Raw genomic sequence first — 22,196 nt, forward strand, 5'->3', positions numbered from 1 at the left:
AGTCATTTCAGCGCCTAACAGATCATCGCTTTTGTCTAACAGTTTTTGAATATGTTCCATAGCTTTCTGTTGTTCAGTTGCAATTTTAGCAAGTGTTTTGTAGCTGGGTCTTGAACCACAATCAGAGTCATCTTCACTAGATGTTTGATAGTGAGTAGTGCGTGTGTTTACCTTGGCACCGCGTGCCATGAAGCAGTAGGTAGGAGCGGAGTAGTCCTTGTCATTTGCATCGGTGTCGGTGATGAAGTCATTGTCTTCAGTGTTGAAGATGGACTTGGCAACGTATGCTGTAGCCAGACTTGCAACGCCAGAATCGGACTCCTCCTCAGACTCCACCTCCGCCTCCTCAGAAGCGGACTCCTCCTCTGAATCCATTTCCTTGGCAACAAACGCACGTGCCTTGCCAGATGAGCTCTTCTTGTGTGATGAAGACTTTGAGGAAGACTTGGAAGAAGACTTTGAGTATTTCTTCTTCTTCTTGTCGTCAGAGTCATATTCCTTGCTCTTCTTCTTCTTTTTGTTCTCATTGTCCCACTGCGGACACTCAGAGATGAAGTGGCCAGGTTTCTTGCACTTGTGGCATGTTTTCTTCTTGTAGTCATGAGCAGAAGCTTCATCATTCCTTGAGCTTGATCGTGAAGACTTTCTGAAGCCTTTCTTCTTGGTGAATTTTTGGAACGTCTTCACAAGCATAGCAAGTTCCTTTCCAATGTCTTCAGGATCATCAGAACTGCTGTCAGATTCTTCTTCAAATGAGGAGACAACTTTTACCTTCAAGGCACGAGTTCGCCCATAGTTGGGACCGTAGATATCTCTTTTCTCAGAAAGCTGAAACTCATGTGTGTTGAGCCTCTCAAGTATGTCAGATGGATCGAGTGTCTTGAAATCAGGACGTTCTTGAATCATCAGGGCTAGGGTGTCAAACGAACTGTCAAGTGATCTCAGTAGTGTCTTGACGACTTCATGCTTGGTGATCTCAGTAGCACCGAGGGCTTGAAGCTCATTTGTGATGTCAGTGAGTCGATCAAATGTGAGATGAACATTCTCATTGTCATTTCGCTTGAAGCGGTTGAAGAGGTTGCGAAGGACACTGATTCTCTGATCTCTCTGGGTTGAGACGCCTTCGTTGACCTTGGAGAGCCAGTCCCAGACTAGCTTAGATGTTTCCAAAGCACTCACGCGGCCATACTGTCCTTTGGTCAGATGACCACAGATGATATTCTTGGCAGTGGAGTCCAGTTGAACAAACTTCTTGACGTCAGCAGCAGTGACACCATCTCCAGCCTTGGGAACGCCGTTCTTGACGACATACCATAGGTCGACGTCAATGGCTTCAAGATGCATGCGCATCTTATTCTTCCAGTAGGGATATTCAGTTCCATCGAAGACGGGGCACGCAGCGGAGACTTTGATTATCCCTGCCGTTGACATAGCTAAAACTCCAGGTGATTAAACTGAATCACACAGAACAAGGGAGTACCTTGCTCTGATACCAATTGAAAGTGCGTTATATCGACTAGAGGGGGGGTGAATAGGCGATTTTTATGAAAGTCTTCAAAACATGGAAGTTTCAAAGACAATCGATAGAAATTAACCTATTACCATGCAGCAGAAGGTAGACTACACTAGGCAAGCCATAGTCAAGTATTCAATGAAGTGAAAGCACAATGACTAATAGCAGCAATGTAGTGAGGATCAGGTAGGAAGATATTATGAAGCCAAACAGAACACGCAGTCACTCAGTGAAGACAAAAGATAGTGCAATCATACAATGACTTCATAAGGACCAACAGTAAGTAAGGAAAGGGAAGGATGAAACCAGTGACTCATTGAAGACAATGATTTGTTGGACCAGTTCCAGTTGCTGTGACAACTGTACGTCTGTTTAGGGCGGCTAGGTATTTAAACCTGAGGACACACAGTCCCGGACACCCAGTCCCGAACACGCAGCTCAGGACACCCAGTCCTCACCGTATTCCCCTTGAGCTAAGGTCACACAGACCTCGCCCAATCACTCTAGTAAGTCTTCAAGGTAGACTCCCAAACCTTCACAGACTTCGTTCACCGGCGATCCACAATGTCTCTTGGATGCTCAGAACGCAACGCCTAACCGGCTGGAGGATTCACAGTCCTCAAGTGTAATAAGTCTTCAGATCACACAGACAAGAAGACTTAAGTGATGCCTAACTCTCTTTGGCTCTAGGTGGTTAGGGCTTTATACTCGCAAGGAATTCTCTCTCAAAGGCTTCGAGGTGGGTTGCTCTCAAACGACAAAAGCCGTACTCTAACTCTGAGCAGCCAACCGTTTATGGTTGTAGGGGGTGGGCTATTTATAGCCACTAGGCAACCCGACCTGATTTGTCCGAAATGACCCTGGGTCACTAAGGAACTGACACGTGTTCCAACGGTCAGATTTCAAACTCACACGGCAACTTTACTTGGGCTACAAGCAAAGCTGACTTGTCCGACTCTGGACAAGATTCGCTCTCATAGTCTTCACTCGAAGATATAGGTTTTGGTTAAGCATCACTTTAGTCATTCTGACTGGTTCTCTTGGACCCCACTTAACAGTACGGTGGTTCCTATGACTTAACAGAGAAGAAAAAGAACTACGAAAGATCTAAGTCTTCGAGCTCCATAGGCTTCATGCGATGTCTTCTGTTGTCATAGTCTTCAATGAGAATATCTTCATATACCACCTTTGACATCAATGTCTTCATACATTTTTAGGGGTCATCTCTGGTAGGAAAACTGAATCAATGAGGGACTTCTACCTGTGTTATCCTGCAATTCTCACAAATACATTAGTCCATCAACTAGGTTTGTCGTCAATACTCCAAAACCAACTAGGGATGGCACTAGATGCACTTACACATCCAGAGATGGATCACGTTACATCACACGGTAGAGAATGTGCCTGATCACCAAGCAGTCTATGCCTTCAAAGAAGGCGTCAAGTACAGAGAATTGAATCTGAAATTCGGTCGAACCGGAGACATGTCTTTGAATCAGATGATGGAGATTTCACCAAGTACGCTAATGGTGAAGATGAGGACCGACTCCGGAGTGGCAAGCACAAGTCAGTCGCCCAAGAAACCAGAGGAGGAAATTCCAAACGGAAACAGAAGCGGAAAGTCGAGCCAGCTGCTCCTGGGGAAGCCTTGGCTGTAACTCAAGGAAAGTTTAAGGGGAAACCCAAACGGCCTTGGAACCCCAAGAAAGTTAAAGATCAAGACGGAAATGATGTGTTGGATTTGCCATGTCACATCCACACCAAGAAAGATGAAGAGGGTAAGCTCATTTACCCGAAACATACCACTCGACAATGTCTGCTCTTGATCCAGCAGTTCCAGGGCAAACAACCCAAAGATAAGGAAAAGGAGTCAGACAAAGTTGAGGACAAGGAAGACAGTGATGATGGATACCCCCAGGTCAATTCCACCTTGATGATTTTTGCTGATGTTGAAAGCAAAAGTCGACTGAAAGTTATCAACCGTGAGGTGAATATGGTTGCTCCGGCGACACCTAGTTATCTGAAGTGGTCTTAGACTGCCATCACATTCGACCAGTCCGATCACCCAACGCACATTGCCACCCCTGGGAGGCAAGCTTTGGTAGTCGACCCAGTTGTTGAAGGCACTCGACTGACCAAAGTTTTGATGGATGGTGGTAGTGGTTTGAACATACTGTATGCTGAGACGTTGAAAGGGATGGGCATTCCGATGTCCAGACTCAGTACCAGCAACATGAGTTTCCATGGAGTCATTCCTAGGAAGAAGGCTGAGTCACTCGACCAAATTTCTCTTGATGTGGTTTTCGGTGATTCCAAGAATTACCGCAAAGAAAAGTTGACGTTCGAAGTCGTAGATTTCTAGAGTGCTTATCACGCTATTTTGGGCAGGCCAGCTTACGCACGCTTCATGGCTCGACCATGTTATGTGTATCCCAAATTGAAGATGCCTGGTCCCAAAGGTGTGATCACTGTTACGGGCAATCGGAAGAAAGCAGAAGAGTGTTTTCAGAAAGGCTCAAAGATCGCTGATGCTCAGATGGCAGTGGTGGAGCTACAGGAGTACCAGAAGACTACAGACCCGAGTGATTTGTTGCGAGCCAAGAAGCCCGCCATAGAATCAGCTTTTCAGTCGTCTGGTGAAACGAAGCCGGTTAACATTCACCCGACCGATCCCAGTGCTGCTCCGACTCATATCTCAACAACATTCGACTCCAAATAGGAAGAAGCGCTCATCCAGTTCCTCCGTGAGAACTGGGACATCTTCGCATGGAAGCCTTCTGACATGCCGGGTGTTCCCAGGGGCTGGCTGAGCACCGCCTATGAGTCGACTCAAAAGTGAAACCCGTCAAAGAACATCTCCGACGGTCCGCCGTCCAGAAGAGAAAGGCTATTGGTGAGGAGGTGGCTCGGCTCTTAGCAGCAGAGTTCATCCGAGAGATTTACCACTGCGAGTGGCTCACCAACATTGTCATGGTCCCCAAGAAGGACTAGTCACTTCGCATGTGCATTGACTTTAAAAATATCAATCGGGCCTGCCCGAAAGATCATTCTCCTCTCCCCCGCATCGACCAAATAGTCGACTCGACTGCGGGATGTGAGCAATTGTCTTTTTTAGATGCCTATTCCAGGTACCATCAGATCCATCTGTATGGACCTGACGAGATCAAAACAGCTTTCATCACTCAATTCGGGTGCTTCTGTTTTGTTACCATGCCATTCGGCCTCAAGAATGCCAGAGCCACATTCATGAGGATGATTCAGAAGTGTTTGCTCACTCAAATCAGTCGAAATGTGGAAGCATACATGGATGATATTGTGGTCAAGTCATGGAAGGGTTCCGACCTGCTGACTGACCTTGCTGAAACCTTTGCCAACCTCAGGAGGTACTATATCAAGCTTAATCCATCAAAGTGCACATTCGGAGTTCCTGGAGGAAAGTTACTCGGTTTTATCGTTTTCGAATGGGGAATCAATGCCAATCCAGAAAAAGTTGGTACTATACTCCGGATGAAACGTCCTGTACGAGTGCACGACGTCCAGAAGCTTACTGGTTGCTTGGCCGCTTTAAGTCGATTCATCTCTCGTCTCGGTGAAAAGGCATTGCCTCTTTAACGATTGATGAAGAAGTCACACAAGTTCGAGTGGACTCCTGAAGCTGATGCAGCATTTGCAGAGCTCATAGCTCTCCTCCCCACCCAGCCGGTGCTTGCTGTTCCAATCAGCAAAGAGCCTTTGTTGCTTTACATCGCAGCCACGGGACAAGTCGTCAGTACGGTACTTACGGTCGAGCGGGAAGAAGAAGGAAAAGCCTTCAAAGTTCAGCGCCCAGTATATTATGTTTCTGAAGTTTTGACCCCGTCGAAGCAAAGATATCCTCATTATCAGAAGCTTGTATACGGGATTTATATGACCACAAAGAAGGTTGCTCACTACTTCTCTGATCATTCCATTATAGTCGTCAGCAACGCTCCATTGTCAGAGATCCTGCACAACAGAGATGCAACTGGTCGAGTGGCAAAATGGGCGATTGAACTCCTTCCTCTAGATATCAAGTTTGAGGCAAAGAAAGCTATCAAGTCCCAAGCAATAGCAGATTTCGTCACCGAGTGGATTGAACAACAACTGCCGACTTAGGTTCACTCGGAGTATTGGACCATGTTCTTCGCCGGTTCCAAAATGCTGAATGGTTCCGATGCCGGGGTAGTATTGGTCTCCCCCCGAGGAGCTAAGCTCAGATATGTTCTTCAAATCCACTTTGATTCCTCCAATAACGAAGCAGAATATGAAGCACTTTTATATGGGTTGCGCATGGCCATTTCACTCGGCGTCCGTCGCCTCATGGTCTATGGCGACTTAGATTTGGTGGTTAATCAAGTGATGAAGGAGTGGAATGTCAGAAGTCCGGCCATGACTGGTTATTGCAATGCAGTGAGAAAGCTGGAGAAGAAATTCGAGGGGTTAGAACTTCATCACATACCCCGACTGAAAAATCAAGCAGCTGATGATTTGGCGAAAATAGGTTCAAAAAGAGAAGCCATTCCCAGCAATGTGTTTTTGGAACACATCCACACACTATCAGTTCAGGAGGATCCCTTCAATGAAGAGGCCCCGCAGCCAAAAAGTGCCACGGATCCGATTGAAGTTGAAGTTTCAGCTGTGGTCGACCTGATCATGGAAGTTTTGGTTATCACTCCCGACTAGACAGTATCGTACATCACGTACATCCTAAGGAAAGAACTCCCAGAGGACGAAGAAGAGGCTCGATAGATCGTCTGTCGATCCAAGGCCTTTACAGTCATAAAGGGACAGTTGTATAGAGAAAGCGCGACTGGAGTCAGTCAGAAGTGTATAACACTAGAAGAAGGTCAGATAATCCTTGATGATATCCATGCGGGACCTGTGGTCATCATGCGTCCTCTCGGACCATTGTGGCTAAAGCATACCGAGCGGGATTCTATTGGCCAAGGGCGAATGAAATGGCGAAAGACATAGTCGACAAATGTGAAGGATGTCAGTTTTACTCCAATATGTCACACAAACCCACGTCGGCCGTGAAAACCATTCCACTCATCTGGCCCTTCACTGTTTGGGGACTGGACATGGTTGGACCTTTGAGAACGGGCAGGAGCGGCTTCACTCATGTGCTAGTAGCAGTCGACAAGTTCACCAAATGGATTGAAGCTAAGCCTATGAAGAATCTTGATGCTTGGACTGCTATCAGTTTCATCAGAGAGTTGATATTTAGATATGGAGTTCCGCACAGCATCATCACTGACAATGGGTCAAACTTTGATTCTGACAAATTCAGAGATTTTTGCGCCTCTCAAGGCACACGAGTCGACTATGCTTCTGTCGCTCACCCCCAGTCGAATGGACAACCGGAAAGGGCAAACGGCTTAATTCTCAAAGCAATGAAACCCCGACTGATGCGTGATCTCAAGCACGCAGCAGGTGCATGGGTCGATGAGCTTCCATCAGTCCTATGGGGATTGAGGACAACCCCGAACCGATCGATTGGAAGAACCCCATTCTTTCTGGTCTACGGAGCCGAAGCAGTTTTGCCGAGTGACCTGCTTCACAACGCACCCCGAGTCGAGCTCTACTCTGAAGATGAAGCAGAACAAGCCCGGCAGGACGCAGTCGACCTCCTGGAAGAAGAAAGAGAAATGGCCATGATCCGATCGACCATCTATCAGCAAGACTTGCCTCGATTCCATGCCAGAAATGTGAAGAGTCGAGCCTTCCAAGAAGGAGACTTGGTCCTCCGAGTGGATCAACAGAATTCACACAAATTCGCTCCTACCTGGGAAGGTCCCTTCATAGTCACCAGAGTCCTCCACAATGGAGCGTACCACCTCTATAATGTCGATCGCCAGATTGATGAGCCATGAGCCTGGAATGTGGAGCTGCTCCGCCCCTTTTATACTTGAATTCTCACTCGGATGAGAAGTAATTAGAAAAACATCTATAGTTTATTTGTCAAAGACAAGAGCGTTATAATTTTCCCAGTAATTGTTATTGTTTTTGTTTGTGTGGGAAATCCTCCAGTGGGTGGCTTAGCTGCGAATCCGTTTCGCCTAAGTTTGCAAAAATAATTTCCTACTGAGTGGTGAGCCAGCCTCCCACTCGGGGGCTTAGCTGCGAACCCGTTTCGCCTAAGTGTTTGAAAATCCTACCGAGTGGTGAGCCAGCCTCCCACTCGGGGGCTTAGCTGCGAACCCGTTTCGCCTAAGTGTCTGAAAATCCTATCGAGTGGTGAGCCAGCCTCCCACTCGGGGGCTTAGCTACAGTCCAGTACTCGCCTAAGTGTTTAAAAATCCTATCGAGTGGTGAGCCAGCCTCCCACTCGGGGGCTTAGCTGCAGTCCAGTACTCTCCTAAGTGTTTAAAAATCCTACCGAGTGGTGAGCCAGCCTCCCACTTGGGGGCTTAGCTGCAGTCCAGTACTCGCCTAAGTATTTGAAAATCCTATCGAGTGGTGAGCCACCCTCCCACTCAGGGGCTTAGCTGTAGTCCAGTACTCGCCTAAGTTAGAAAAATCCTACCGAGTGGAGAGCGACCCTCCCACTTTGCGGCTTAGCTGCAGTCTAGTACTCGCCTAAGTTTGAAAAATCCTACCGAGTGGAGAGCGACCCTCCCACTCGAGGGCTTAGCTGCAGTCCAGTACTCGCCTAAGTGTTTAAAAATCCTACCGAGTGGTGAGCCAGCCTCCCACTTGGGGGCTTAGCTGTAGTCGAGTACTCGCCTAAGTATTTGAAAATCCTACCGAGTGGAGAGCGACCCTCCCACTTGGGGGCTTAGCTGCAGTCCAGTACTCACCTAAGTATTTGAAAATCCTGCCGAGTGGTGAGCCACCCTCCCACTCGGGGGCTTAGCTGCAGTCCAGTACTCGCCTAAGTTCGAAAAATCCTACCGAGTGGAGAGCAACCCTCCCACTCGGGGGCTTAGCTGCAGTCCAGTACTCGCCTAAGTATTTGAAAATCCTACCGAGTGGTGAGCCACCCTCCCACTCGGGGGCTTAGCTGCAGTCCAGTACTCGCCTAAGTTCAAAAAATCCTACCGAGTGGAGAGCGACCCTCCCACTCGGGGCTTAGCTGCAGTCCAGTACTCGCCTAAGTTTGAAAAATCCTACCGAGTGGAGAGCGACCCTCCCACTCGGGGGCTTAGCTGCAGTCCAGTACTCGCCTAAGTTTGAAAAATCCTACCGAGTGGAGAGCGACCCTCCCAGTCGGGGGCCTAGCTGCAGTCCAGTACTCGCCTAAGTTTGAAAAATCCTACCGAGTGGAGAGCGACCCTCCCACTCGGGGGCTTAGCTACAGTCCAGTACTCGCCTAAGTTTGAAAAATCCTACCGAGTGGAGAGCGACCCTCCCACTCGGAGGCTTAGCTGCAGTCCAGTACTCGCCTAAGTACGAAACACATCCCAATCCGCAAGGACGACGAGGTGCAGGTCGACTGCCACCTTCTCCTTCGGAGCTTCGCCACAAATACAATGTGCGCTCCATCCCAATCCGCAAGGACGATGAGGTGCAGGTCGACTACCACCTTCTCCTTGGGAGCTTCGCCGCAAATACAATGTGCGCTCCATCCCAATCTGCAAGGATGACGAGGTGCAGGTCGACTGCCACCTTCTCCTTGGGAGCTTCGCCACAAATACAATGTGCGCTCCGTCCCAATCCGCAAGGACGACGAGGTGCAAGTCAACTGTCGCCTTCTCCTTCGGAGCTTCGCCACAAATACAACATGCGCTCCATCCCGACCCGCAAGGATGATGAGGTGCAGGTCGACTGCTACCTTCTCCTTCGGAGTTGCGCCACAAATACAAAAGTTGTCTCGAGTGAAGAACAAGTTCCACTCGACAGAGAATTCATGAAGATGTTCGACGATAAACCAAGTTCAGATAAATCCTAAAGGTTCCAGACCGCAGATCGAAGTGCTCGGGCATTCAGCCCGAAAGAGTTTAACGGTTACAAATACCACTCAGCATTCCGAGGCAAATTTAAGGTGGGGCATAAAAGTTTGTTCACTCCGCAGGAGGAGGACTGGCAGGCTCGACGAACTCGTCCAGGTCGACGCCGTCGGCGATCCGAGTGGCTGCAGCAATAAAAGTCTCCATAAAAGATTGGAAGTCATGCCTCTGGGTGTTGGCGACCTTGATTGCCGCCAGCTTATCTTGTCGCACCTCCTTGCAGTGGACACGAACCAAAGACAGAGCCACATCAGCACCACACCGGGCAGAAGATTTCTTCCACTCCTGCACTCGACCAGGGATCTCGTTAAGTCGAGTCATCAGAGACTCAAGATCATTTTGGAGTGTGGCCCCTGGCCAAAGTGCCGTGTCGATCCGTGACGTGGCGACCTTCAGTCAAGCCAAGTAGTCCACAACACCGTCGATGCGGGATTCCAGTCGGAGCAGATTCATGGAAGTTTCATCTTTCACGGGAGAGTTGATGGGGTCCAAACCTGGCTCAATCCGCCCAGTCTCCTCCTCGAAGTTCTAGCAAAACTCTGCATTCATGATCCAAGGATAAGTCAATTTTCTTATGCTGAGTCAACAAAAAAAACATCAGTCGGAACAAAATGTATACCTTCAAGCTTGATGAACAACTTGTTGGCAAGGCTCCTTAGATAGCTCTCCAGATCGTCCCTCCTGCGAGCGATGCCTTCCATCTTCTCGTACAGGTTGAGATTGTCCTTCTTCAAGCGCATGCACTCCTTGTTGGCTTCGTTCAGGGCAGATTTCATCTTGGCGTTCTCTTCTTCCAATTGGCCGACTGAAGCCAGTTTTTGTTCAGCCAGAGCGATTATGTCGTCAGCTTTCTTTTGAGCAGTAGCCAAATCCTGATCCTTCTTCGCCAGAGCTTCGTTCAGTTTTTCTGCAAAGAAATGGTGCTTGATTCAGAAAGAGCAGAAGGGTACTCAAGCCTAAGACAAACCAGTCGACAAGCTCGTCTTACCATTGGCGTCGTCCTTGGCCTTTTGCAGCTCTGTCTTGGCCAATTCCAAGTCAAGGTTTAGCTGGATCTGCTGTTTCTCCAAGTCAGCAAAGCAAGCTCCAAGATCACAAGATTTCTGCAATCAGGGAGGGGAAGTTATTTTACAGCGAAAAATGACAAAGACAATCAATACTAAGACTACGGTCGACTGCCCGCAGTCCACCATAGTCTCGGGGACTACACCCAGTGGGTGCACTTTGCGTGCCCCCACAGGTTCGATTTACACTCGACATGGCCAGACCAGATCGAGTGAAAGAATCAAAATACAAAGACTACAGTCAACTACCAGCAGTCCACCGTAGTCTCGGGGACTACAACCAGTGGATGCACTCAGCGTGCCCCCACTAGTCCAAAAATTCAATCGACGCACCCAGTGGGTGTACAGATGCAAAGATTTTCGAAAAGAGAGTCCAGATAGCATATCCTAACAGAACAAGCGGTGACCAGCTAACCTGAACATTGCTTTGGAGAGCCGAGCTGGCGTCATAAGCGGCCTAACTGGCGTCCCGCACCATCTTCACCTTCTCCATCATAATGCCCGCCTGGCGTATGGCTTCCTTGGCAGCATTCACTTCATCCTCTGGGACATGATGGATCGCAAAAACTGAAGGTGGGTCGGCAGGAGCTTGAGCAGTCGATGAAGAAGGCAAGGCACTCGACAATGGTACGGCGAAGGTAACAGAACCCCGATTGGCATCACCAGCGTCCTGAACGACTGGTTCCGCCATCGGCATCGACTGTGGCACCTTGCTTGCAGGAGCTTTCCTATTTTTCCTTGTCAAAGTCCTCTCAGGCTCATCATCATCATCATTGGGGAGGTCAATAATGTTAGGAGCTGTTCAAAGATCAATCCCAAAATCACATCACCCAATGGTACACATTGCAGTTGAGTCGACCAAATAAAGACAGAACGACAGAAATCATACCCAGATTGGAAGTGACTGAATCCTCCATTACCTCATCCTCATCTCTATAAGCTGAGGTCCCGGAAGTAGCAGCGCTGCCAGTTCCAAAGTTCGTCTGGTTAAATCAAGAAAAAATAAACAGCATGGAGCGTCGAGTGAATACAAAGGGAGACACTCACGCAGAAGCGACGGGGATGTCAATCTTAATCTTCGGCAACGCCTTCCGAGGCTTCTGCTCTGCAACTTTGAGATGCTTTGACACTTTTTCAGTTGGGGTTGGTGAAGATGTCCGAGGACGCTTTGAAGACTGACCAGTCTGAGCAATTGCCTTTTCACGGGCGCTCAGTCGTTCTTGGTCAAGCTTGGATCGCCTCTCCCTGCGAGGAGGCGACTCGACTTCTTCTTCGTCACTTGAGTCGTCGCTTTCTTCGTCCTCTTCTCCGTCAGAATGCCATTCGCCACTGCCGCCGCTGCTCGCCTCTCCTTCCAGATCTTGCTCTTGCTCTCCGTTGGGCACTGAGTACATTTCGATAAGGGCTTGAAAGAAAGTAGGAAGAATAAAGTCAGTCGACGCAGTATAGACAGTTGCGCGAGTGAATTTAGATTATAATCAAAATCTCAGAATCAGACCTTTTTTGGTTCGTGGGACTGGTCGAATGGAGGAACTCTCTTGGCCCCCCCTGGGGTTGTCCTTGTTTCCGGTGATGCCCGACAGCCACGCCTCCAGTGTGTCGTCATTGACCTCCTCCGGGTGAATCCGAGTGTTGTCGTCAAGACCCGAATACATATGGTCTCGAGCTTGAAGAGGCTGGATGCGCCGCCGAAGGAAAACCTCCAAGAGATCCATACCAGTGACCCCGTCACGGATAAGCTGGACCACTCGTTCGTCTAGCACCCTAACTTGCGCCTTATCCTCCGGGAGCACCTTCAAAGAGGAGGGTTTCTTCACTTGGTCCATGGTAAAAGGAGGGAGGCCAGTCGACTGCCCTGGCGTTGCTGGTCTTTGCAGTAAAACCAGGTGGACTGCCATCCGCGGACTGAGTCGGGAAGAATCATGGCCGGAAAGGAACTTTTCCCTCTCATCTGAACACCAAGACCCCCACACATCTGAATCACTTGTGTTCTCTCGTCACTCGGATTGGCCTTTTTCACCGTCTGAGAAAGACAGGTGAAAATGTGCTTGAAAAGACCCCGGTGAGGCCGACAACCCAAGAAATTCTCGCACAAAGACACGAAAGCAGCGAGATACACGATTGTGTTGGGAGTGAAGTGGTGGAGTTGTGCCCCAAAGAAATTCAGAAATCCCCAAAAGAAAGGGTGTGGAGGCAAGGAAAATCCACAGTCGATGTGGGTGGCAAGGAGAACGCGCTCACCCTCCCGAGGTTGCGGCTCGGATCAGTCCTCCGTCGGCTAGGTCATCGAGGTCTTCTTGGCGGATCGCCGAGCGGATCTAGTCTCCCTGGATCCAACCCTTCGGTAGGCTGACTCGTGTGGAAGATCCACCCCGATTGGTCGCCTTCCCCTTCGCCTTTGCCATCGCCTTCTTTGCCCGCTCCAGAGCCGCCGTCTTCTCCTTCCCCATCATGGCCGGCGAGACGCGTACAGAGCGGCGGCACTGGGGCGAGAGCGAGCGCGACGAAGAAGCCTGAAGAGGAGAAGAGGAGATGAGAACGCACTGTTCAAGAAACCCCGATCCGACGCCTTATATGAGGTCTCTTCCGAGTGGCTGACTGGTAGGCCCGGATGATCCTGTCAAATCCCGTAACAATCGCGCGTGCGATACATGGCGAAAAAGGTGGCACGGAGATCGAGGCGGCTCCGCCCTATCCCATCCGATTACTGCAGCCTCCCCCGTCCCGCGCTCTTCCCAAAATTCGAATCCCGCAAAATCTGCGGGCAGCAGAACAACTTGTCAGACGGAAGATCTCCTCCACACCCTCACTTGGAGCTTTTCAAGTAAAGAAACTCACTCGACAAAAAACTAAGAATGGATCAAGGCGACTGAAAAGGAAGTTGATGTCATCACTCAGGTTCATTGATCCGAAACAAGATATGCTCATAGCATGAAAAATGAGTCGGAGAAGTTCTCAACTCCTTCCCCACTCAAACCTCGATCCATTTGGGGGCTAATGATGAAGCTATGTACCTAGGGTAGGGTCATGGACCTGTCCTAACTGCCCTACCCAAGGACATCTCTAGAAGAAATCACCGTTCAATCGACTTGGAGGTGTTCCATTCGACAGACTCTAAGACACTCGACCAAGAAGCAATCACTCGACCAAGATCCAACCACTCGACGGCCAGGAGACCTAAAGTCACTCCGCACACTAACGGTCGGTCATTAAGTAGCTTTTATGGTCATCATAGCACTTTATTAGGGGCGTTACCAGTAACGCCCGACCTTAATGTATTTGAAACCCTGCATAGCTGAGGGCCGGAGGGGTCTGGCGAACTCTATATAAGCCACCCCCCTCCTAAGTGTAAAGGGTTCGCACCCCTGTAATTCATACACACATAATCCAGTCGACCGCCTCCGGGCTCCGAGATGTAGGGCTATTACTTCCTCCGAGAAGGGCCTGAACTCGTAAACCTCGCGTGCTTACAACTACTCCATAGCTAAGATCTTACCTCTCCATACCTACCTGCCTACATTACTGTCAGACTTAGAACCACGACAGCCGGCGCGTGGCCGGCGCGCGGCGAGCACGCGCCCCTGCCTTCTAGCACGAGGTAGGGGGTGACTGACGCTGGCCAGTCGGCTGGGCCGGCACAGTGCCAGGCCAGCAGTGGCCCAGGTAAGCTGAGGTAAGCTTTCTTCTTTTTTTTATATTTCTGTTTTTTATTTTTCTGTAACTCTGTTTTGATTTGATTTTTAACCCAAATCATTTTTTGAGCTTCTATAAATTGTTGTATGGACTAGTGACATTAACATAAAGCCCCACAACAATTTCCAGAATTATTCGATCATATTTGAAATATATCAAATATAAATCCAATGCAAATAATTATTGAATTAATTCCAAATGCCCAAAATAAATATTTATGAGCTCTTGAAAATATTGGTTTGAATTTTAGTTCTAGCCAATATTTTCAAAGAGAAACATGAACATTTTCTTGGACCTATTCGAAAAGATTTTAATGTTGATTATTTCTGAAGTGACTTCTGAGAGTTTCAACTAACCTCAATTTAACTTTCAGAATTTAGACATGATGCATGATGCTCTCAAAGGCAACTAATTACAAACAAATTCTAGGGCTGTGACAAGTTTTAATATAATTTCTTTTAATGGAGCAAGGTATAGTAGGTACTCCAGGATCTCCAAGTTTCTTTGGTATTCCACCCTTAAAAGTGTAATTAGCAAGCATGGTGGAAATCTCAGCTTCCGGTATCTTTCTTTTATTAGTAATGATATCTTTCATATATTTAGCATAAGGATTGGTTTTTAGCACATCAGTTAATCGCATACGCAAAAAGATAGGCCTAATCATTTCAGCAAAGTGCTCAAAATCCTCATCATCCTTTTTCTTGGATTGTTTTGGAGGAAAAGGCATGGGTTTCTGAACCCAAGGTTCCCTTTCTTTACCATGTTTCCTAGCAACAAAGTCTCTTTTATCCTAACGTTGATTCTTTGATTGTGGGTTATCAAGATCAACAGCAGGTTCAATTTCTACATCATTGTCATTACTAGGTTGAGCATCATCATGAACATCATCATTAATATTTTTACTAGGTTCATGTTCATTACCAGATTGTGTTTCAGCATCAGACATAGATATATCATTTGGATTATCAGGTGGTTCAGCAATAGGTTCACTAGAAGTTTGCACAGTTCTATCATTTTTCTTCTTCTTCTTTTTAGAAGAACTAGGAACATCAATATTATTTCTTTGAGAATCTTGCTCGATTCTCTTAGGGTGGCCTTCAGGATACAAAGGTTCCTGAGTCATTCTACCAGTTCTAGTAGCCACTCTAACAGCATAATCATTTTTCTTACTATTCATTTCATCAAGCACTTCTTTTTGAGCTTTAAGTACTTGTTCTACTTGAGTGGTAACCATAGAAGCATGTTTGCTAACAAGTTTACGTTCACCTTTAATATCAGCCATATAATCACCCAAGCATCTAATCATATAAGCATTTTCTTTTAATTGTCTACCAAAATAAGCATTGAAGTCGTCTTGCTTAAACATAAAGTTATCAAACTCATCCAAGCACTAACTAGCAATTTTAGTAGGAGGGACTTCAGTTTTATCATATCTATAGAGAGAATTTACCTTTACTACCTGTGTCGGGATATCAGGATCAGGAGGTTCTTCAATAAATAAAGAATTGAGATCATATGTTTCTTCAACAGGCAGTATATTAAGACCATGTATTTCTTCAATAGGAGGTAAATTCTTAACGTCTTCAGCTTTAATACCTTTTTCTTTCATAGATTTCTTTGCCTCTTGCATATCTTCGGGACTGAGAAATAGAATACCTCTCTTCTTCGGAGTTGGTTTACGAATAGGCTTAGTAATTGGAGCAGGAGTTGGCTCAGGAGGTGCCCAATTATTTTAATTTGTCAACATATTATTCAATAGAATTTCAGCTTCATCCTGTGTTCTTTCCCTGAAAAGAGAACCAGCACAGCTATCCAGGTAATCTCTGGAAGCATCGGTTAGTCCATTATAAAAGATATCAAGTATTTCAGGTTTCTTAAGAGGATGATCAGGCAAAGAATTAAGTAACTTGAGAAGCCTCCCCCAAGCTTGTGGGAGACTCTCTTCTTTAATTTGCACAAAGTTGTATATTTCCCTCAAAGCAGCTTGTTTCTTATGAGCAGGGAAATATTTAGCAGAGAAGTAATAAATCATATCCTGGGGACTACGCACACAACCAGGGTCAAGAGAATTAAACCATATCTTAGCATCACCCTTTAATGAGAACGGAAATAATTTGAGTAAATAGAGGTAACGTGATCTCTCATTATTAGTGAACAGGGCAGCTATATCATTTAACTTAGTGAGATGTGCCACAACAGTTTCAGATTCACAGCCATAAAACGGATCAGATTCAACCAAAGTAATTATATCAGGATCAATAGAGAATTCATAATCTTTATCAGGAACACATATAGGTGAAGTAGCAAAAGCAGGGTTGGGTTTCATTCTATCTCTAAGTGATTATTTGTTCCATTTAATTAATAACCTCTTAATCTCATATCTATCTTTGCAAGCAAAAATAGCGTGTTGGGGAAGCTGAACCACGGACACCTATGGGGATCGGCGGACCGAGCCCCTTTCGATTCGGTGAGGGCGGAGGTCGAGCAAAGAGCGGATCGAGGCGGTACACGCGAGCAGTTTTACCCAGCTTCGGGCCGCACGGATGCGTAAAACCCTACTGCTGCTTGTTTGTGTGTATTGAATTCTTGCTCAGGAGCGATGGACGCTATCAGACTGAGCGTGGGAGTGTTTCTGGTGTTTCGAATGAGCCGAACCCCTCCCCCCCTTCTATGTTGCGCTTGGGCCTCCTTTTATACTTTCAAGGGGTCACCGACAGGTGGCAACGTAGACTAGAAGGGTAAAAATGGAAAAGGATGCGGTAGGTGCAGCTACCGCTACTGTAGACACAGTGCACCCTACCTAACTCTGACGGCAGGGGACAAGAGCATTGAATGCCCGTCTGAGTTGCCTAAACAGTGCAAAAAGTGACCGTTAGGAGCGCCACCGTTCGCCACGATGGCCTCCTGTTCATCTCCGCTTGCCACCGCGTACCCCTGGCTGCACAGGTTCCCGCCACGCGCCCCTGAGAAAGCCTCATGGCGACACGCGGGCAGGTGAGCTGGAGCGCGGGTATGGGGTGGCAGCTGGTCCCCGGCAAGTACCTTGCCGGGGTCGTCGTCTTGTCGTGTCCGGAAGCTTGTCGCTCGCCGGATCTTGCCGGGACGTGCGGTGCGTCGCGGCAAGTTTCTTGTGGTGCCTTGGTTGGCCTTCCCGGCAAGCTCCTCTTGCCGGGGTCTTGTCTCTTCATCTTGAATGCTTTGTTCTTGAAGGGGCTCCAAGAGAACCCACGGAGGACCCTGACGGTCGTCCGACAAGCCTTGCCGCGGGGCGCTGCAACTGCCCGTGCACGAGTTCGGGATACTAGGGTACCCCTACTCTAGTACACCGACAGGAGCCCCCGGGCCTGGGCCATACACGGTGCCGAGCGCTGTTGGGCCAGGCCCAAAACAGGGCACGGGCACGCGCGGGCCTGGGGTATGCCGAATCTAACTCCGTATCCACCGCACCCCCCGCAACGGCGCGCGTCAATCACGGCGTCGTGGGGGGAGATCGTGGGTGGTTCTTTATTCGGAAAGAGCGCAACGTCCGCCCCCTCCTCCTTATAAGCAGGGGAAACAAGGGTATTTCCCCTATCTTCGTCATTCGCTGCTGCAATCTCAGAAACCTCCGCCGCCCTCCTCCGCTTCCAAAGTCGAAAGAGAGCAGCGCTCCGCTCCCGTCGCCGCCGCCACTACCAGCGCCGTCGATCTCCCCCACCGCCTCCGCCATGGCTCCGAAGCCCGGAAAGGGGAAGGCCGCGAAAGCTGTGAAGTCGACCGAAGCGCAGCGGCTTGAGGCGCTGCGGAAAGAGCGGGCCACCTTCCTCCCCGAGCTCTCCGCAAAGGATCTGAGGGAGTGGTACTATCTCTTCTGGTCGACGGAGACACGGGCGCATCCGCGCACAAAGGTACTCTCCGCCATCACCTCGCAAGAAGCTCCAGTTGGCGGGTACCCTTTCTTTGCCGTGTTCTTCTACTGCGGGCTCTGCCCGCCATTCTCTGATTTCTTCTGTGATATCATGAACACCTACGGGCTCCACCTCCTTGATTTTACCCCCAACGCCGTCTTGACCATGGCAGTTTTCGCCCATCTATGCGAAAACTTTGTCGGAGTCCACCCCAACGTAGCTCTCTTCCGCCATTTCTTCATGCCCCGTGTCGAGAGAGGGGAAACCCTTGCCGGGGGGATCGCCTGGATCTCGCGAGCCGGCAAGAAGGAGACCTATCTGGAGGGGGAGCTCCGCAGCAAGTGGGATGAGTGGAGAGCAAACTGGTGCTGGGTTGTAGAGGAGAACCCGCAGCCGTTCACCGCCCTGCGCCAAGCCCCAGCAGTGCGAGGCAATGATTGGAGCGCTCTGTCCGCGGACGATGACAAGTTGAAGATCGCCACCACCCGGATCTTGCGCCTCAGGCTTGCCGGGTTGACTGTAGGAGCTGTCGGCGCAGATTTCCTCCGCCGCCGCATCGCCCCTCTGCAGGCGAAGGGGAGACCCGCCTGGGAATTTGGAGGCCCGGCAGACATCATGAGGTTGCGCCCAGGCCTCAACTTCAATTTCACCGTCATAGAATTGGACGGGATACTTAAGGAAATATTCAAGCACGACCCGCAGCATCCCGAGTGGTTCAGGTTGCCGGCAGGCGTCGTGCCTCTGTGTAACAACTCCTCGCGCGACCGCATCTGCGCAATGATGCCGTTGTGTGACTCGCACGGGATCGCTCCAACTTGGCAAGAGCCCGCCGGCGACGTCGTGCAGCAGTTCTTCGACAGCCTAGTGGAGGTGGCGGTCAATGCTGACGAGAAGAAGCTCCTCACCCGCGACACCACTGATCAAGAGATGGAGCGCATCGCCACCAGGGCAGAAGAGGCGGCGGCAGCTGCGGCCGCGGGTGAATTCGGGTTCACCGTGGAGGAAGCGGACGCGGCGTTGGCGATGAGTCTTGCCGAACGGGAGCAGCCCGAAGAGGAAGAAGAGCTCGCCGCGCTCGACGCCGAGTCGAACGAGCCCGCCGAGGGTGCGAGCGGCCCGCCATCTCCGAGGAGCTTGCCGCGAGCAGGGCCCGCAGCGCAGCCCCCAGCGCAGCCAAGAAGGCGCCTCCGCAGGGCCGGCGACGTAGCAGGGCGGCAAGTGGGCCAACAGCCGCAGCGTCGCGCGACGCACTCTACCGCGGCAAGTACGTTTGCCGCGGGAGCGCCTCCCGCCGCAGCGACAACTGAAGCGGGGCCGTCTCGGGCTGGCGCCACAGTCCCCGCCAAGCGGCCAAGGGATCCCACCCCTCCACCTCGTCGCGCCGGGGGTGGGCCGAACTTCGACCTCTCCGCGCTCAGCTCCGACGAGGAGGAAGAAGAAGAAGAGTAAGATTCCCTTGCTTGTTCTTGTAGTTCTTCAACTTGCTGATCTTGTCTTGCATCGGATTTGATCCACTCTGGGCTCTCCCTTTTCAGGACTCTGGCCCAGAGGGCGGCGAAGAGGGCCAAGGCTCAGGTGGTGGTCATCGAGGACGAGCCCACTGCGACGACAGGAGGCGCGTCCGAGACCACCTTGCCGGATCCGTCCATCACTTCGCAGAGCAGCCCCCAGCGTAGCCCCCAGTGTAAGCATATGTTTTACTTTCTGCTTCTGGGTGCACGTGGTTGCTCTTTTCCTTTGTTGACATCTGATCACTTGTTTGTTTGTGCAGGAGCAGAACAGCTTCATCAGGAGGGCATGGTGATCTCCTCCGACTCGTCGTCTGCTTCGACTACGCCACCAAGGGCGGACCCCCCGGCAAGGGAGCGTCCTCCGGTAAGGGAGGAGCCTCCGGCAAGGGAGGAGTCTCCGGCAAGGGACAGCGCTAACGATCCGCCGGTGGTGGAGGTCATGACAGCAGATCCTAGCACAGGTAGTCCTTCTTGCCCGAAACTTTCCTTGTAGTCCTCTGCTGATTTCTCTTCTCGGATATTTGTTTGATTTCTTCTTCTTCTCCGGTCGTCAGACCCACCCTCCGCGAATCCGATGGAGACCGAGGCGGGCGGCGAGGAGGACGCGCGCGACAATACTGATGATGCCGCGGCCACCGAAGAAGGAGCCGGCACTGACGTGCCCGCCGGCGAAGAGGCCGCCAAGGCTGCTGCCGAAGAAGCTGGCGGGGGATCTGGCGATCGTACTGACGGCCCTGAGGCCGCAGGAGCGTCAGGCGCTGCACCGACCGCCGATCCCTCCGCCGCTGCCGCAGCGTCAGGATCCGAGGAGCCCCAGCCCGGCGCCTATCTGAAGGCCGGCGAGGGCATCTTCATCAAGCTCCCCTGGGCGTCGAGCTCCAGGGCGCCGATGGAAGGAGAAGCTCTGGATGGGGAGGTGCTTGCCTCCGCCGGGTTGTCGATCGTCGACGCGCCGGGAAGCAGCAGTGGCGAGCCTGAGGAGGAGCGGCTGCTACGGAGCCTGCTGGCGCTCTACCGCGCCCGCCAAGTCAAGTTGGAGTCCCGGGAAGCGCTTGTCGCGAGGGCGAGCGTGGACATAGAGAAGCGTGCGGAGGAGCTCCGGGGTCTTCGCCAAGAAACTCTCCGGGCCTTGGCGGAGGAGCGGGAGCAGCTTGCTGAGGAGCGGAAGGCCTTCCTCCTTGAGAAGGCTGAGGCTGAAGAGCAGCAACGGCTCACCGGCGAGAAGCTGTACGCGCGAGAAGGCGAGCTGACTCAGCGGAAAGTTAACCTCGACAACCACGAAGAGGAGCTTGCCGCGCGCGAACGGGCACTTGGCGGGACGCTCCAAGAGGCAAAGGATGCGGCTGCGGCTGCCGAGGCCGCCAAGAAAGAATTGCAGGCAAAGGTGGCGCAGCTAGAAGTTGATCTGAAGGTTGGTGGCGAAGAGCTTGCCGCGCTCAAGCTAGAGCGCGAGAAGGACGCCCTTGCCCATGGTGAGCTGCAGGGCCGACTCGCCGAGAGGGGCAAGGAACTGAGCGCCGCCAAGGATTCCAACGCCGATCTGACGCTGAAGCTGGCCACCTTGACGGAGACGTTGGACAGCGCCAGGAAACGGGAGGCAGACTTGAAGAAAGACATCAAGGCCAACGATGCGCTGCTGGCGAGGGCCGCCGAAACCCAGAATCTCCTCAGAGATACCGTGGCGCTCTGGATAGAGGGCCCCGTGAACATTGCTGCAGTCATTGAAGAGGAGCTGGTGCAATTGGGGGTGGAAGGCTTCGGGTACTCCTCCGACGAGAACCTCCAACCCAGCGCCAAGCTCACTCTGTTCTTCAAAGGCGTGGCGGCGGCGCTCCAGCAACTTCGGGAACGGATCCCAAAGCAGTTGGCCGACGAGTCACGCTCGATTTGTGCCGGAGTTTTGGAGAAGGCGCTGGTGAAGGTGGCTTTCCGCAATCCGGGCCTCAACCTCACCAACGTCCTCAAGAGGCTGCCGGCGGACGCTGATCTTGACGCACTTAAGGCCCTCGTCGCACCCATTGTGGACAGGGTGAACGAGGTCAAAAGGGTTGACGGCGGTCGCGTAGATTAGGCCGTCCGTTTTCTTCTTTTCTTGTCGCTGCCAGTCATGTCATGGGAACACTTTATTAGAGGCGCGACAAGTTAATTTTGTAATATAACTCTATCTTAGGCAAAAAATTGTTGTGTTACTTTACTCGACTCTTGGCTTTGTATGGCTCTGCCCTACGCTTTCTAGGCAAACTTGCCGGTGCATGCACCCTTGCCGCGAGCGCCGAGTGCGGAACTTCAGCAGCCTGCTGGCGGGGTCGCTACCGACAAGCAACCTTGTCGCAACTAGTTGGAGCTCACTTAAGTTGTTGAGCGGACTCGAAACAAAGTAAGGGCGCTAGCGGCTCACTTAAGTTGCTGAGCGGACTCGAAGCAAAGTAAGGGCGCTAGCAGCTCACTTAAGTTGTTGAGCGGACTCGAAACAAAGTAAAGGCGCAACTAGCTACGAGTTGGTTCCTCCGCGCACAGGTTTTCCATACAAAGCACGGTCGTTCAAGGAAAATAACTCAAAA

This window comes from Triticum aestivum, chromosome 7A (genome assembly GCF_018294505.1).
Source record: "Triticum aestivum cultivar Chinese Spring chromosome 7A, IWGSC CS RefSeq v2.1, whole genome shotgun sequence".
Classification (NCBI taxonomy): domain Eukaryota; kingdom Viridiplantae; phylum Streptophyta; class Magnoliopsida; order Poales; family Poaceae; genus Triticum; species Triticum aestivum.